The following is a 17216-nucleotide window of genomic DNA, read 5'->3' on the forward strand; positions in this document are numbered from 1 at the left end:
AAGTCGCCCTGTCCCCCGCCATTTCACTGCCCTGCTCCCAACTCACACCCCCCTCTCTCATATACCTCTCCACCCGATCCCTCCATCTCAGATATCTTGTCACTTTAATCATGCGTTCCTACATATTTTTTGTTTGGTTATGTTGAAGGTTTGTCTGTGTTGTGCGGGTGAGGTACAGGAGGGTGTACGTGTGTTGTTGTGCGGCGATGATACTACACTGAGGTCAGAGCGGACTGCCTGTACGAGTTGTATAATGGGTTGGTACTGAATCAGACAAAACGAATAGCCACTCTTATTATTCAGATCAAGGTTACTGTGTACAAAGTTTTATGTATCAATTTACCGTACTGAATATACGACTATAACACGTGGATACGATACAGCAGCCACATCATAGTACATACCAGAGACGTTCATATTGTGTGAAATTCCACTTTCGATATCAATGGCGTGACTATACACCTCACACTGAACGTGGAAAGGGGAAACTACAGCAGTGTTGTTGTTGTGGTTGTTGTTGCTTTACCTCGTTCTGTCTGGTCGAGCTGACTCATCAACCACAGGTAAGCAACTACTTCTGTAGGGCCGTCCCACAGGTACAATACTTGTACAGTACATATACCATGCACGGATCTAGCGCCCCCTTGCAGGACAGTACCTCACAAGGGTGGGACTAGAGTTCTCGCCACGGCGAGGTGCGGGGAAATAAGAGGAAGTTTGGCTCCTGGATAGGCGGCGCAGCTGCTCCACCCAGGGTGCACTGCGCCACCACGTGTGGGCTCCTCATCAGCACCACTAAAACAGTGTTGTGGTAACCATCATTCATCTCCAGTAACACTGCTTGGCTGCATTATAAGAATAGTAACACACAAACTTCAACGTTACATCCTCTGTGGTTAACTACCTCAACTTTTAGAAACCCCCCCCCCATCCTTCCCCCTCCCCCCAAAAAAAACTAACAAGAAGTACCTACCCGTCCAGCATGGCGATCACGTTGTGGCCAAGACCCGGCCTAAACACCCTGAGCTACAGCCAACACAAATGACTCAAGTGAAGGCAGGCTCACAGCGGTCTCTTCACCTAACAACCCCGACTTTGTATGACCTGTCAACAATACACAGTGCGCCTCTACCGTCCAATTACCGCAGGATTCATCAATAAACGGAAATCATCTAAAGACAATATCGATTACAGCACAGCGTTAAAAAAAACAAGGACTATGAATTTGTACTCGTGTGTGCGCATGTAATCTCTCTCTCTCTCTCTCTCTCTCTCTCTCTCTCTCTCTCTCTCTGTCCGTAACTACGTGTGTGTGTGTGTGTGTGTGTGTGTGTGTGTGTGTGTGTGTGTGTGTGTGTGTGTGTGTGTGTGTGTGTGTGTGTGTTGTATAAACAGCGGGGCAGCATTAGGACAGTTTTAAGGTGTGTGCGTGTGGAGGTCTGGTGCTGCTCTAATTAGGCTCGCTCGCTATCACACCCCTCACTCTCTCTCCAACCCCCCCCCTTCCCTCTTCTCTCTCTCCCTTCTCTCAATCTTCTCTACCCACTTTTCTCTCAGTCTCTCCACTTCCTTTTCATCCCAACTCTCTTCCTTTCTATCCTATTTTCTCTTCACATCCTGTCGAATGCACAATCTCTTCCTCCTTCTTTCTGTCCCGCCCTCCTCCTTTCTGTCCCCTTTCTCTTCTTCTTTTCCATCCTCTTCTCCCACCTTTTTCTCCAAACTTCTTCTTTCTCCTTTCTCTCTCCGTTCTGTCGCCTTTCTCGCGTCCCTCCTCTTTACCCTATTCTCTCGATCCCCTTCACCCCCACTTTCCTCTGCTCCATCCTTTCCTATCCTTCTCTCTGCTCTCCTTTACTCACCCCCCATCTTTCCCTGTACCCTCTACCCTCTCTCCTTCCCTCCTTCTCGCATTTTCGCCTCTCCTCCCTCCATTTCCCCCCTCTCTTTCTTCTGTCTTCCCTCCATTCCTCTTCTCTCTCTTCTTGCTTCCACCCTCTAGTTAGTCCTCTCCATCGCCTCCATCTCCCCCTTCCTCCCTCTTTCTCTTCACACACTCCTATCTCTCTCTTCATCTCCTCTCCTCTCCTCTCCTCATTTGGTCTCTAGCTTCCTCAAACTCCTACCATTTTCTCTTCAATCCCCTTTCCCTTTTTCTCGATTATTCCTTTCTTCTTTCCATTCTTCTTCTTCTTTTGCCCTCCTCTCTCTCTGGATGTGTTTCCATCCCTCATTCCCTTCTCTCTCACTCACATTCTAGAACTTCCTCATGTCTTTCCTTCCCCCCCAGCCCTCCCTCTCTTTTTTGTCCTGTTCCTGTTTTTGTTCTTGTTCCTGTTGTTGTTGCTGCTCTTCTTCTTCTGTTTCTCACTTTTCATCGCCTCCTTCTCCTGCCCCCATCTCCCTCCTCTTTTATTTTGCCCCATTTCCTCTCCCTCATCTCACATCCTTTTCCCATCTTCCTCTTCTTTCATTCTTTCTTTTTATGGTCCTCACACTATGGCTGATATTTGCTGTTTTTCTTTTTCTTCTTTCTTTCTCCCACATACTCTTCAGCCTGGTGCCACTCCTTCATTTCTTCATTAATTCACCTCAGACTTCGTGTAACCTCCTTGTGTAAGTATCCCCAGACACTTTTTTTTTTTTAAGGATTATATGAGGTCAAAGGTCAGTCTATACAAACACACATATTCTGGCATCCCGTGTGTTCATTATGTCACCTTTGCCATTTGTACAGAAGTCTTAACCCTTCCACACGTCAGCGTAAAGTTCTTGCGTGAGACCATCCTGCATTCCCGTAGGACTCTTGGCAATAATTCATCTTATACACCTCTCCCCCTCACCATCCATCTTTGTCTTTACTTATCTCCTCTCTCTTCCTCTTCTGGGGGTTGACTTGCTTTATTATACTCTGGCTAAGGTTGCACGATTCTACCCACCCCTTGGAAATCTAGCCAGGTCTACGGAATAAATCTCACCTTTCTCTACTTCATCATTTTCTCTCCCTCCTCTGTATGTCTTCCTGTCGCTCCCAAATCTCACTCACATTACATACACTAATTTTCCTGTACCCTTATTTCTCTTATATCTGTTCTCTGTATCTCTTTTCAGCACGAACTACTTTCCCTCTCCCTTCCTCCTCATTCCCTAGTTTATCATTCTGTTCCTTCTATTTCTACGCTGCCTTCACTTCCTTCCGTGTCTGTCTACCCGTGCATGCTTTGTCAGTCTCTCTTATAAATATCTTGTTAACTTCTCTCTCTCTCTCTCTCTCTCTCCATCTTTCCTACTTCCATCCATCATTTCCATCCTTCTCTCCATTCCTGTTATTCACGACATCATCTTCTCTCCCACATTCAAGCTCCCGTGACTCTAAGCTGAATACAACTGCCTGCCGTGAAATGGAATATAATTAAAGAGTTGTTCCGGCCATGAGAGGCTTAATGGTACAGTTGTAAGAAGCTCCTCTGACCCACTTATGACGGTAACACAGTCCTATAGAGTTATTCCGATCGCAAGCAGGTTCCTTTAATTTCTCACCGTTCCTTCTCATCCTCTTTCGTTCCTTAATCGTCCTTTGTCGATGTGTTCGTTTCCCCCCCATTCTTTACACGTCAGTTTCGGTTGTATTCTATGCGGCTTTGGAATTTCATAACACCTTTTCTTTGCTGATTTATTCTGCACATTACGCCCTGATACCGGTATCTCCTTGTAGGTTAATGATGGAAGCACGTCGATATGTAAGTGACCGACCCAAAACTGCTAAGGTGTATTATGCAGCATAAATCGCTTAAGATAAGTGCTACGAAGCCTTCCATACCACGTAAAATAAGCCTCTGTTTTCTCTCCCATTATCTCTTCCTCCTTTCCTTCCTCCATTACCTCCTCCTCTTCCATCTCCATACTGCCTATTCTGCCCGAGGACGCATTTCTTATTTTCTTCTAGTTATTGTCAGATTATTTCGCTCGGCCTAGGATGACCCCACTCGTACTGAAGGGGTCAATGGAGTCTTTGGTCCGTAGTCTCGTCGGTTGAGGAAGCTCCCTAACACATACTCGTAAGCGATTTATTTTGTTTGTTACACCCTTCTGCACTCTTCTGTGCTACATAAATCCTTCAAACATCGCCATACTCTGCACAATTAATGTACAAAAGGATATTATCAACCACTAATATCGAAAAATAAATCGCCAGGGAAGAGGTCTTAGGGAGTTTCCTTAACCGACGAGAATACGTGCCTCTTTGTTCGAAAAGTCTCAAGTTAAATAAAACAGTGTATGAAGGGCAGGAAATAAATGTACTTAGAGTAAACTTTAAGCCTCCATATGCCCTTCATTCCACCTCTGTGCTCTTATCTCTCCTTCTCTCTTCCTCTTTTTACTCTTTCCTCTTCCTCTTCTCTGATATTCTCGTTTCCTTTCTTCCAACTTTTCCTCAGCTTCTTCATACTTCTTTTCTTCATACTTCCCTTTTCTTCTACATTCTCCCCTATTCCATTCATCTTTTTCATCATCTTCTCTTCTCCATCCTCCCCTCTCCCTCTTCTCCATCCTTTCATCTTCCCCTTCTTCAACCTTTCCTCTTCCTATATTCCATCCCTTCCTCTTCTTCGTCCTTTTCTCTCCCTCTTTTTCATCCTTTCCTCTTCCTCTTCTTCATGCTTCCCTCTCACTTTTCTCCATCCTTTCCTCTTCCTTTTCTTAATCACTTCCTCTTCCTATTATTAACCCTTTCCTCTTCTTCATCATCCTTCCTTCTTCCTGTCTTTTCCAGTCTTTCCTCTCCCTTCTTCCTTTCCTCTTCTCATCCTTCTCTCTTCATCTCCATCCTTCCCTCTTCCTCTTCTCATTCTTTCCTCTTTCTCATCCGCATTCTATCCTTTCTCCGTGTGCTTTCCTTCATCTGTTTTCTCCTCGTCCTTGTCTCGTGTCCTCTCCCTCTTCCCCTCCTCCTTTCCCTTCCCTCCCTCCCCCCTCTTTCTCCCAGATCCTCAGTTTTGCGTGTGCGTGCAGCGTAAGCCTGAGCATGTGCGTGTGTGAGGGGTGTGCGGGCCTGATCGTGTTATTATCTTGGCACAAACACCGCCTCTTTACCCCGGCTAGTCAAATTCACAACCCGGGCTCCGGAGGAAATGTTCGCCCCAGTATTTACAACAGGGTGGCAGGGGTGGGGGTGCACGGCCGTGGAATGACATACATAAAGCCGGGGTGAATGAGAGAGAGAGAGAGAGAGAGAGAGAGAGAGAGAGAGAGACAGAGACAGAGACAGAGAGAGACAGAGAGAGAGAGAAATGATACATAATGCCGTGACAAACAGATAGATCGACAGACAGATATATGTAATCTGGGGAAAAAGGTGAATGTATATTACCCATGAATTTTTTGCATGTAGCAGGCAACTAACAGAGGCAGGACGAAGGGTGGGGCACTGGGACATCCTCCTTGTTGTAAACCTATGCAGTGGAAATCAAAACATCACGACAAGGAGGGACAGAATTATAGTGTTTACTTACACAAAAATATAACGAAGATGATAATGGAAGAGCCGTCCGTACAGTATATATATATATATATATATATATATATATATATATATATATATATAAAATCCACTTAATTCGTAAATGGCTTTCCCATTATTAAATACACTCGAGATGTTAAACAGATGTATCACTACTGATACAATGGGCTATATAACTGCTGCTTCCAGACGAACGATTTTAATAATTTCAGGATAATCCTTTATTAGAGAAAGGGGGTTAAAAAATGCTTTATGTACCCCTACTATGTAGAAAATACCTCAAAGCTAAATAAAACCATCTGTAGACGTCATCTCAGTGAGGGACACAGGGGCTACGGTTTAAGATGACTCCTTTTAATCATGACGTATTTTTTAGTATATTCTTGCTACCTCCACACGATTTTGTTCACCCATGAGAAACCACTGTATTGAGGGAGTTATACGGCCTCCACAACCCCTCTACTACCTTATTTCTCTCCCTAGCCTGAATAAAACCATCTGAATGCAGCGGGAAAATATGAAACATAAGTTTTCGTACTGAGGCGGTTAAAAGAGATGTACCTATACCGTTTTCAGCTCAACTTGGCCCACATCTTCATCCTCTTGTAGTTTCTTTCATGAGACTCAGTGGCAGACAGACAATGCTACGGCTCTGTATCCTTTCCACTTCTTCGTGACCAGCATTATAGTCTAGTGTTAATCTACTGTTACAACTGAACATTCGAGATGCGAGAGACGGTAATTTTAGGCCAAGTAAAAGAAGACAACACATGTACTGGAAATCTGACCGTGACATACAGACAACATGAGAGTATTAATGAGGAAATGTGTAATGTCCTGAGCACACCTACAATTATGGCCTTAACTTAAACATTCCAGTGTCGCAACTAGACGAGTAAAAGGTGGTATTATTACTATTATTATTATTATTATTTTTACCACTACTAAGCAGCAGCAGTAGTAGTAGTAGATGTAGCAATCGTGGGGCAGCATGTGACGAGGAAGGTTGAGAAGCGTGACAGTGTGTGTGTGAGGCGTGCTGGAGGTGGTGGTATGGTAGCGGTGGTGTTACTGGCAGTGGTAGTGTGGTAGGGGAGTGGTGGTGCGTTAGTGAAGGTGGTAGTGTGGTAGTGGAGTAGTGTGATGATGATGATGATGATGATGAGGAGGAGGAGGAGGAGGATTTTTTTTTTATAACGATGGTAATGGTGCTGGGAGTGGTGGAAGTGGTTTGATGATGATGGCTGTGGTGATGGTGGTGGTTGTGGTGCCGGAGGTGGTGGTTGTGTTGGTATGGTAGCGGTGGTGTTAGTGGTTGTGGCAGTGTGGTAGGGGAGTGGTGGTGTGGTTGTGGAGTAGTGTGGTGTGATGATGATAATGATGGATTTTTTTTTTTTATGATGGTGGTGATGGTGGTGGTGATGGTGGTGGAAGTTGTTGTGATGAAGGTGGTGGTGGCGGTGGTATGGTGCGGGTGGTGATGCTGGTGATGTGTCCACTTACTCCATGCACTGTTAAACCTGACTACTTTCTTCTGCTAATCTAACCTAACCTGAACTAACCCAACCTAAACTGACCTAACCTAACCACGAACAAACGGCCTTTAGGGTCATATGAAGTCTGGTTGTGGAAGGCTCTCTCTCCACCCTCTTCCACCTCCTAACAGTCCAAGCCAAGAAATACTGTAAATCACACATGTAAGTAGGTGAAGTAACTTGGGTTAAGAAGGTATTGATATGAAGGGAAGAACATGTGGAGGAAACAGGAATGTGAGACAGATGTAGAAGGATGTGCATGTGAGGGGAAGTGTGGGTGAAAGACGAATGAGGTAGACAGAAGGAAATGCAAGGAAATGGAAGGACGTATGTGTTAGGTGAAGGGCGAATGAGGGGAACAGAAGGAATTGCAAGGAAAGGAAAGGATATACGTGTAGGAACAGAGGAATAGGTAGGATAACAGGAGTACAAGGTAGTGATGTAAAGAAAAGATATATGTGTGTGAAGAGGAAAGGGATAAAGACAGAAGTAGAAAGTATTACTGTACATGGATGTACATGGGTGAGGATGAAGAGTAAGACAGGCACTAAACAGGAGTACAGCAATATCAGAAACAGGATTATGACAAAAAATATGACTGAATGCAGGGGCTGAGACGCAGATGAAAGCAGATAGGCAGTGGAGAGAGAGAGAGAGAGAGAGAGAGAGAGAGAGAGAGAGACGCTGATAAAGAAGGGTGCAGCAAAAGAGACTCCCTCGGCCGCCGTATCATTAATCCCGAGGCTGCCAAAATGGAAACCTTAATCAAATACGCTTCCCTCCATCCGTCTCAGACAACCGCCCAAAAAACCTCTCCGCCTCCTCATTTCCCTTCCCTTCCCTCCCTCCCTCCCTCTCTCCCTCCCTTCAACGGCGGACGGACGGACGCCTTAATTCCTCCCTCCTCCCTTCCTCCCTCCCTCTCCGCCTCCCTCCTCCTCCTTACTCTCTTCTCCCTCCCCCTCCGACCACCAACACATCCTCTCCGCCAATCACCACAAGGGATGGATCCACGCTCCGCCTACCTACCTCGGCCGACCAATGAGCGCGCTCCACTTGCAAGGGGCTGGGTGGAGGAGGAGGGAAGGATGGAGGGGGAGGAGGAGGAGGAGGGAAGGGAGGTAGGAGGGAGGAGGGGGAGCAAAAAGGAAGGTCCATTTTTTTTTCCCCGAGAGGCGGATGAGGCTGGAGGCAAGGGGGAGAGGGGGGGAAATTGGGAAGATGCTGCCTCAATACTTAGGGGTAGCATGAGGGAGGGAAGGAGGGAAAGGAAAGAGGAGGAAGAAGAGGACAGTGCGCGGGATGGTGAAGGATAGGAGGCGGAAGGACGGTTAGAGAGGATAAGGAACAGTCCTGGAGGAGATTAGATGAAGGAATGAGAATAATTTAGAGGAAAGAGCTAAGGAGAAGAAGGCGGAACAGTGGAGGGAGGAAATGAGGAGGAATAGAGGAGAGGGAAGGAAGGGAAGTGTTTAGAGAAATGAGCTACAGAGGAAAACAATGGATGGAAGAACAGAAGAAAATACAAAGGATGAAGAATAAAGGGATAAGATGGAAAAATTCAGAGAGAAGACGTAATGAGAACAGAAGATAGGCCACGAGAGGGACAAAAGGGAGAAGGAATAGAAATGGGAGAACAAGGAGGGTGAATTAGGGGAGAGGATGAGAAACAGGAGAGGAATGAGGGAGACAGAGGAAATGAGAGAATTTACAGAGTTAGGAATAAGGTGAAAGAACAGAGAAGAGAGAGAAAAAAAAGTGAGGAATGGAGGAGAAAGAAGAATGAGAGGATTCTGGAAGGATTTAATCAGAAGCGGAATAGAAGGAAGAGAGAAAAGGAGGAATGGAGGAATGAGGAGGAGAATTTTGAAGACAGAGGCATGGAGAAGAAGAGGAGAGAGAGAAAAGGAGGAGGAATGGAAGAGATAGAAGGGACGTGTGGAGGAAAGGTGTAATGAGGGCAATAACAGCAAGATAAAATGAATGGAAATGACGGAGGAATAAACAAGAGGATTTAGACGTAAGAAAGAAAGATAAAGAAAAGGATAACAGGACTAAGCAATAAAGAGTAAGAGAGGACTAAATGAAAGGAAGAGGAATAATTACAAGAGATGGAAGATATCACTGAGAGAGAGAGAGAGAGAGAGAGAGAGAGAGAGTACAGGAACGGAATGAGGCTTATGTGGAAGAGGCATATGGGAATGATCACGAAGGAGAATGAAATGATGGAAAAGAATGAAGGTGAATGGTGAGGGAGAGATGAAGGAGGGATAGACGGAAAGATTTTGAGAGACAGATGGAGACAGGATGAAGGGAATGGAGGGAGAGATGAGAGAGGGAGGAATAGGGAAGGGAGAGAGAGGAAGAGACGAGGAATGAAGGAAATGATGGAGCGAGAGATGAAGGAGGAGGAAAAGGAGGAAGCAGGAAGAAGGGATGAGGGATGAAGTAAAGGAGGGAGAGACGAGGATGGAAAGAAACTGAGGGATGAGGGAGGAGGAAGAGACAGAGTGAAGAGGGAGATATACAGAAAGGAGAGAGGGAGGAATGAGGGAGGCAGGGAGGGAGAAGGAGAGATGAGGGAGAAGGGAGAAATGAGGAAGAGATTAAGAAGGAACTGGAGGAGGAAGAGACGAGAGATGGAGAGAGGGAAGGGGGATAGATGAAAGCGGGAGGGAAGGATGAAGGAAAGATAAGAAAGGGAGGGAAGGAGGAGGGAGATAAGAATGTGGGGAAGATGGAGGATGGTGAGATGAGAGGGAGGGAGGGAGAACGAAGACGCTGAAGGATGGAGAGATGCAGGAGGCAGAGATGAAGGCAGATGGAGAGACGGAGGGAGGGAGGTGGGAGATGGAGGAGGGGGGTTGGAGGGAGAGATGGAGGAGGGAGGTAGGAGGGAGAGGTGGAGGAAGGAAAAACAAGGGAGGTATGCTGCAGGGAGGAGGAATGAGATATCGAGGAAGGATGAAGAAGGGAGACATGGAGGAGGAAAGGAAAGAGGAAGAAGAGTTAAGGGATGGAAGAATGAAGTGGAGGGAGAAAAGAGGGAGGGGAAATATAAAGGAGGGAGGAAATGGAGGAGGAAGGAAGGAAACGGAGGAAGGAGGGAGGAAAAGAAGGTGATAAGGAAGAAAAGGAGGAGGGAAAGACGAATGGGAAGAAGGAGGGATGGAAGGAGGAAATGAAGGGGAGAGGGAGGAAGGGAGGAGAAGGAGGAGAGAGAGATGAGGAGGGATGGAAACAGAAGAGGGAGGGAGGAAATGGAGGCAGGAAGGAAAAGGAAAAGGGGGGGAATGAGGGAGGGAGATAAAGGGAGAATATAAATGGGGGGGAACAGGAGAGGGAGGGAGGAAATTGAGGAGGACGAGATGAGGATGGAAGGAGACAGAAGGAGGAAGGGAGGAAACTGAGGAGGGAAGTAGGGAAGGCAGGAGAGAGAAGGAAAAGATGAGGAGGGGGGGATGAGGGAGGGAGGGAGGGAGTGAAGGAGGGAGGGGTAAATGAGGGACAGATGATGAAGGCAGGAAAGAATAAGATGATCACAGACGCTTAACCCCTTCAGCACGAGGCTCTCCCTGATCTGTAAAAAAAAAATGTGTGTGTGTGTGTGTGTGTGTGTGTGTGTGTGTGTGTGTGTGTGTGTGTGTGAGAGAGAGAGAGAGAGAGAGAGATTGTGTGTGTGTTTGTGTGTGTGTGTGTGTGTGTGTGTGTGTGTGTGTGTGTGTGTGAGAGAGAGAGAGAGAGAGAGAGAGATTTTGTGTGTGTGTGTGTGTGTGTGTGTGTGTGTGTGTGTGTGTGTGTGTGTGTGTGTGTGTGTGTGTGTGTGAGAGAGAGAGAGAGAGAGAGAGAGAGAATAATGAGTTAGAGAGAACTGAGGGGGTAGGAAGAGGAAATGGAGAGAGGAGGAGGAGGAGGAAGAGAGGAGAGAAAATAGACAAGAAACACGTAAATAAAAAGGAAAAAAAGGAATGATGAAAAGGTAACACAGAATACATGATGGGGGGAGAGAGAGAGAGAGAGAGAGAGAGAGAGAGAGAGAGAGAGAGAGAGACCTTAGCAGTTCTAAAGACGTGTGGAGTTCTTAATGATGGTAGTAGTTACAGCCCCAGGTTCATCTCAATGTGAACCCATTAGACTGCAGGCTGGAGTTGCCCCCCCTCTCGTAGTCCATCATCCCCCTTTCAGAGGTTAGGGAGGGAGTTGTGGCACGTATGCATAACCAGGCAGTGGAGTCGGCCAGCCATGTCAGTGCCACCGCGTGAAGGCACCACTCTCCAACACCAGACTTAATGAGAGAGAGAGAGAGAGAGAGAGAGAGAGAGAGAGAGAGAAACTTCGAAAGACCGAAAAAAAAATAATGTCCGTATTATTGACACAAACCGTGATAGTGTGCAGGAGCTTCGAATTTTTTAGGTTAACTTCTCAAGGATGTGACAAAGATAGACTATGCCTGATTTTAGTGCCTCGTGGCTAACTGCTCTTTATAATGTGGGATGCAGGCTAATTACAACTAAAAACTTCATGTACTTCATGAATGTCTGTGAAATACTAGAGGCTTGCTTATAATTTGCGTTCTTAGTAAGGAAAAGGAAGAAGATGAAGAGGAGGGCGAAGGAAAGGGAGAGAAGTGGGGGAAACGAGAGAGATACTAGATAGGGGAAAGAGGCTGAGAAGGGAGGGCATTGTGAGGAGCAGGGAGGAAGGAGGGAGGAAGAAAGGGAGGTGAGAAAGGAGGGGAGGGGAAGCTGGGGAGTTGAGAAGGGAGGGAAGGAGGGGAAGGGAGGGAAAGAATGGGTAAGAGGGGAGGGTACGTGGGAAGAAAAGGGTGGAGAGAGAGAGAGAGAGAGAGAGAGAATTTTGCATCTGTTTACCATCCAAACTTCTACATTTTCTCATAGTGACATTCGGAGCAGATTACAACATAAGTGCCAAAGCTAGTTATCTTGTAAGACTTAAGATTTAGTGAAACAATTATCCACTTGTGTGTAAATTATCCATCGAAGAACATCCATCCAATCAGAGCTTAACCCCTTCTGCACGATGACGTATTTCAGGTTTTTATTCTAGGTACAATTATTGAGACGATGATATGAAGCTTAGAGGAGAGTTACGTATGTGAAGAGGTTTGATACGTCTTTGATCACTTTCCTTCATTACTCAGGTGCTTTCAGTCTGTATACATATAATCTGGTAGCAGCAACAATAACCTTAAAAATATATACATACATCTTTTAGCAGAAGAAATCAGTAAATTAAAAAAAAAAGAAAGAAAGAAAAAAAAAGGAATCGAAATGAAGAGGTTACAAATGTGTTTAGGATTAACCACATTCTTCATTGTGACCCATATTTTTTGCATGTGTGGATTGGTTCTGTCCGATTCTAGCTGCTTCCTCTCTCTCTCTCTCTCTCTCTCGTGATGTTTCTCCGCTATGCAGTTGATATTCTAACACTGTAAGTTCTGTATTTAAGTCAACAGTCACGCCGTTCAGGATCACAATACTTAGTCATGTTAAGAGTAAATACAGAATAAACTGCCTTACTAGTGCTGGTCTGTTTTTATGTGACGGATCTCGGCCCCTCTCACAACTCAATGTAACCTGTAACGCGAAAGTCAATGTACCTTAGTTATGTGGAAGGAATATATCTCTTCGGTCACGTCAAATTCAACTTCCACTCTCACCACAACTAACCATGAATTGAGCTGAAATGGAGTATAGATCTTTGACAGCCAAGGGAAAAAGAAAAAGCGCCATGGCTACCCTTGATCCAACTCGGTATAAGCAGAAAGTTTAAGAATGAAGTATAAGCATATTGTCAGACCAGTAAAACCGACTTTGTATTGCAGGATTTGCAGGATGCGAGCACAGTTACGGTAATAATTTAACATCAGACCACTTAACGATCATCGGACGGTCAGTGAATGAAAGCGATGAATCCTGGGTAAATAATTCTGCATCGCGGCTCGCACTTCACAAACTTGTCATCAATTCCGTCCTAAATGCGACTTGTTTTTGCCTGAAGAAAGAGTCACACGGGGAGGCTCTACTCTCTTTGCCCTTCCCGCGAAACACAAATCACAGTTACGACAGGGAAGGGATAATATGTTTGTCACACCGGGCACAGTATTTGTATATGTGTACGTCTGTACAAGGTCTATTGCAGGGCCGTGAGAGAAGGACTGCTTGAGTGAACCTTTCCCTAAGATGGCCAAGGATGAACAGGGAAGAAAAGACGTCAAGTATATGGATAGCGATGCATGTGAGGGTCAGTGTTTTGTACTGGTAATTTTAAGACGCTACTTGGTTCATCTTGGGCTGTATTGTGTCTGGAATACCAAAGGAACTAAGATGATTATATTTAGCTCTGTGAGTGTTAAAGGCGCCTCACCCGACCAGTAGATCACGGTGAAGAAAGCTGTTTGTCTTGTCACAGAGTACAGTATTATCGTTAAGTAACCGAACCACACCAAGGCAACGATGTCTCCCTTTAATCCCTTCGGTGCGAGAAACCTTACTGGAGCAGAATAATATCGGCTGGAGATTGCAAGGGCAAAATAATGAAGGCGTTATATTTCTGGACGGGTTAGGAGACTGTCTCTTACCATTCATAGGATAGCACTTTGTTTTGACGAATAAAATCGTCTTGGAGCTGAAAGAACAAAAATCCGAAATACATCACTGGCTGAAGGGGATAAATATTAGAGGTGTTGGCAGCTGCATCTGACTCAGCTTAGAATTTGCTGAGGGTGACCCAACTGATGAACCTTGACTGTGTAGATGGCTTTGGAGGCGAGGCAGTAGAGGCCAACAGGGGAGTATTAGGAGTGGGAGGCACAACCGCGGCGAGGAATATCGCCCCACATATTCTCGAACAATTATGACACTCTTACGCGATACTCTGAAATGTATGTTGAGTTTCGGAAGTCAGTACTCACTGTCTCGTTATTATCGTCGAGGAAACGGATCGATATTACTGTCGGTATTGGTGCATCACGCTGGCTTACCTGGTGTAGAGGAAGGGGGTGTTGGAGGCCAGGTACTACTAAGATAAAAAATTTGTCCGACACTTCCCTGCCTGCTATGGCGATGGGAAGTGATATTTATTTTTTTTAAGTGATGTAATATGACGCATGCAACCAGAGTATGCGAAAGAAGGATAGCATGTCTGTGACGTTCACGGAGGAATGATGCAATTAATATAAAAGGCAGGACACATTCTGGCAGGGCAATGTCGTATGGCGAACATTTGCTATTGACGATACACATCAAGTGGATAGTGATAGATGGGGAAGCCCGTCATCCACTCACTCAAAGTAGTGCTACCTTCATGTGGCTCGCACCCCAGAAGCTGTATACCAAGTTAAGTGCTAACTATACAAACATCAAGTAGACGCCTGGTGGTCAAGTGGGTTGAGGCGATATAGCCGGATATGATGCACATGGTTTCAGTCATGCTAGGACTGGCTGGAGTTTATTGCTTACGTAATGTCGTTTAGAGGCGAGTGACTGACTGGTGCCTTCACCTTAGATGTCTGGAATGAGTAGCGTGACCCCGGTTCATACACTGCTAATGGTGCAACACTAGATTGGATGATGGATGGACGATATGCAGCATAAGAGGCAGTAGAAGAGACATTTCCCACGCTAAACGATGGTGCGAGCTGTTATCATGTCTAGATGATTGAAAAAAAAAATCACTGAACCTCTTCAATCCAATGGAATATATTTTTTCTCGCTGCTTTCAAACTCTTCTTTCTCTTTCAGCTTAGGAGAGATTTTTCGAACTGCAGGGGTTAGATACAGCTTTCAGTACCTTCTTCAGCTACGAGGGGTATTTCCTAAGGTTAATAAAAATCGACTGGAGGTTGCAAGGGCATGAAATATCAATGTAATGACGAGATTAATTATGAATCTACTCTCCTTGGCTTTGGAAATTTTGTAACAACTCTTTCTCAGGTAGTTATTTTGGCTACAATAACTTACCATCCTCCTGTATATTACTGAAGGAAACTATGACGATAATAAAAACGATACCAAATAATAAAGCACAACATTAACCACTTCCCTCCGATGGCGTGTTTTCTGTTCTGTTCCTGCTATCACCACATGTTTTTCTTTTTTACCTCTGAGGATATTTTTCAACCTAAAGGAACTGGATATATATTTCATTAATCCCGCCACTTTCTGAGGTCTGCCTTAAATAAAATCGCCTGGTGTATATAGTGTCAGCATGAATAATATGAATACGCATCGGCTTCAACCATATGTCACTTTAATTTCATCACTGCCGAAACACACACACACACACACACACACACACACACACACACACACACACACACAGCGAGAGAGAGAGAGAGAGAGAGAGAGAGAGAGAGAGAGAGAGAGAGAGAATTTTTTATGACAATAAGTAAAGTTCCATTGTAGCCAAGCGGTTTATTAGGATTTTATCTATAGTTAGTCTCCCCTAAACTGAAGAAAATCGTCAGAAGGTATGAACACTCCCCTAAAAGGTGTCCTCGTAGTGAAGCGGTTAACCTCCTTGTGTACAGCAACGCCTTTCTTATTCCCTTCTTGTTACCGTCACAAGATTTTTTCTAAGCTTTGGACAGGGCCTCGTAGTGAAGGGGTTACGTCCGTCGGAATGAGTGTTTCTAAACCAAATATCTCTTATGCAGAAAGGGTTATAGGAAGCCCTGTATTCTTGCTGATATGAGACTTGGGGCCGTCTCCCTAACACCTCTTCCTTACCGATTTATTTCTGGATATGGCTAGTTAATATCCTTTTATATGTTATTTATTTATGCACAGTATGTTGATGGTTGAAGGATTTATATATCACAGAATAGGAAAGTAAGGTGCCATCAAAATAAACCGCATAGGAAAAGGTGTTAGGGAACTTCCCTAACCGACGAGAATATGGGCCTTGGGGACACATCTGGTCAGCTTTGGAGGCTACAACCACATCTTCACTTTTTTTCCCCTCCGAATATGCCATGTTAATTTTCTCTTCTGTGATATTTAAATGAGCAATGCAAGTAGTAAGAAAAAGGACAAGAAAAATGCGTGAAAATTTTAAGCTGTGCTAAGCAAATAATAATAATAATAATAATAATAATAATAATAACAATAACTACAACTCTTTCTTACAGACAGTCACTAGCCTCCACCTACAGTTTCTGACCCTGACACTACTGGGGAGATACGGAACCTTTTTTCTATCAACAATGGTCCATGCCAGGACACATAACCTGAGCCCTTCAGATTCCTTACGCAGTCTTCGGTTCACCTGGAATAGTCGTGAGACTCTGAGGTTAGAATAATAATAATAAAAATTAGTTACCTATTCTTATTATGTTGACAATAAAGAAACTTCGCCATATGGTATATAAGGTATGTATAATATAAACAAGATCTGAAGACCCTAAGGTAACTTTTTGTGCAACATCAATGAGCAATCTGAAGACAAAGGTGTCGAAGAACACATGTGTCTGCTACTGTTTCTTACAATGACCTTGACCCAACTGAGGAAATTTGGATTTTTTCTCTCAGCAATGGCCCACGCCAGGACACGTAACCTGGGCCGTTCAGATTCCTTAAGCAGTCTCCAGTTCTCCTGGAATCGTTGCGAGACTCTGAGGCGAGAATAATAATAATACCAGCGAAAACAATAGCTACCTACATAGTAGGTGGAGACTAATAATGCCTAGAACTCTGTAACTGTCCTGTGGACAGTCATTAGGCTCCACCTACTGTTTCTACAATGACCTTGACACCACTGGGGAGATTTGGAATTTTTAAAATAAAACGAAATAAACTCCTAGGAGTCGGTCTACCAGATTTCATTTTCAGATTACTTACTCAGATACCGTTGAAATCTCCAGTAGAGAAGACCACCTTACCTCGTTCACAATATAATACTGAAATGGCACTTTCTGACATGCCCTTCCACTGCGGATAATGGATTTGGATTTTTTCCATCAGCAATGACCCATCCCAGGACACATAACCTGGGGCCTTCATATTCCTCATGTAGGCTGTGGTTCTCCTGAAAAAATTGCAAGACTCTGAGGCTGGAATAATAATAATACCAGCAAAAACAATAAGTCTCCACCTATGTAATAGGTGGAGACTAATAACTAGAACTCTGTAACTGTCCTG

This window comes from Coenobita brevimanus, chromosome 103 (genome assembly GCF_032717465.1).
Source record: "Coenobita brevimanus isolate Jiangsu-jjx chromosome 103, ASM3271746v2, whole genome shotgun sequence".
Classification (NCBI taxonomy): Eukaryota; Metazoa; Arthropoda; class Malacostraca; order Decapoda; family Coenobitidae; genus Coenobita; species Coenobita brevimanus.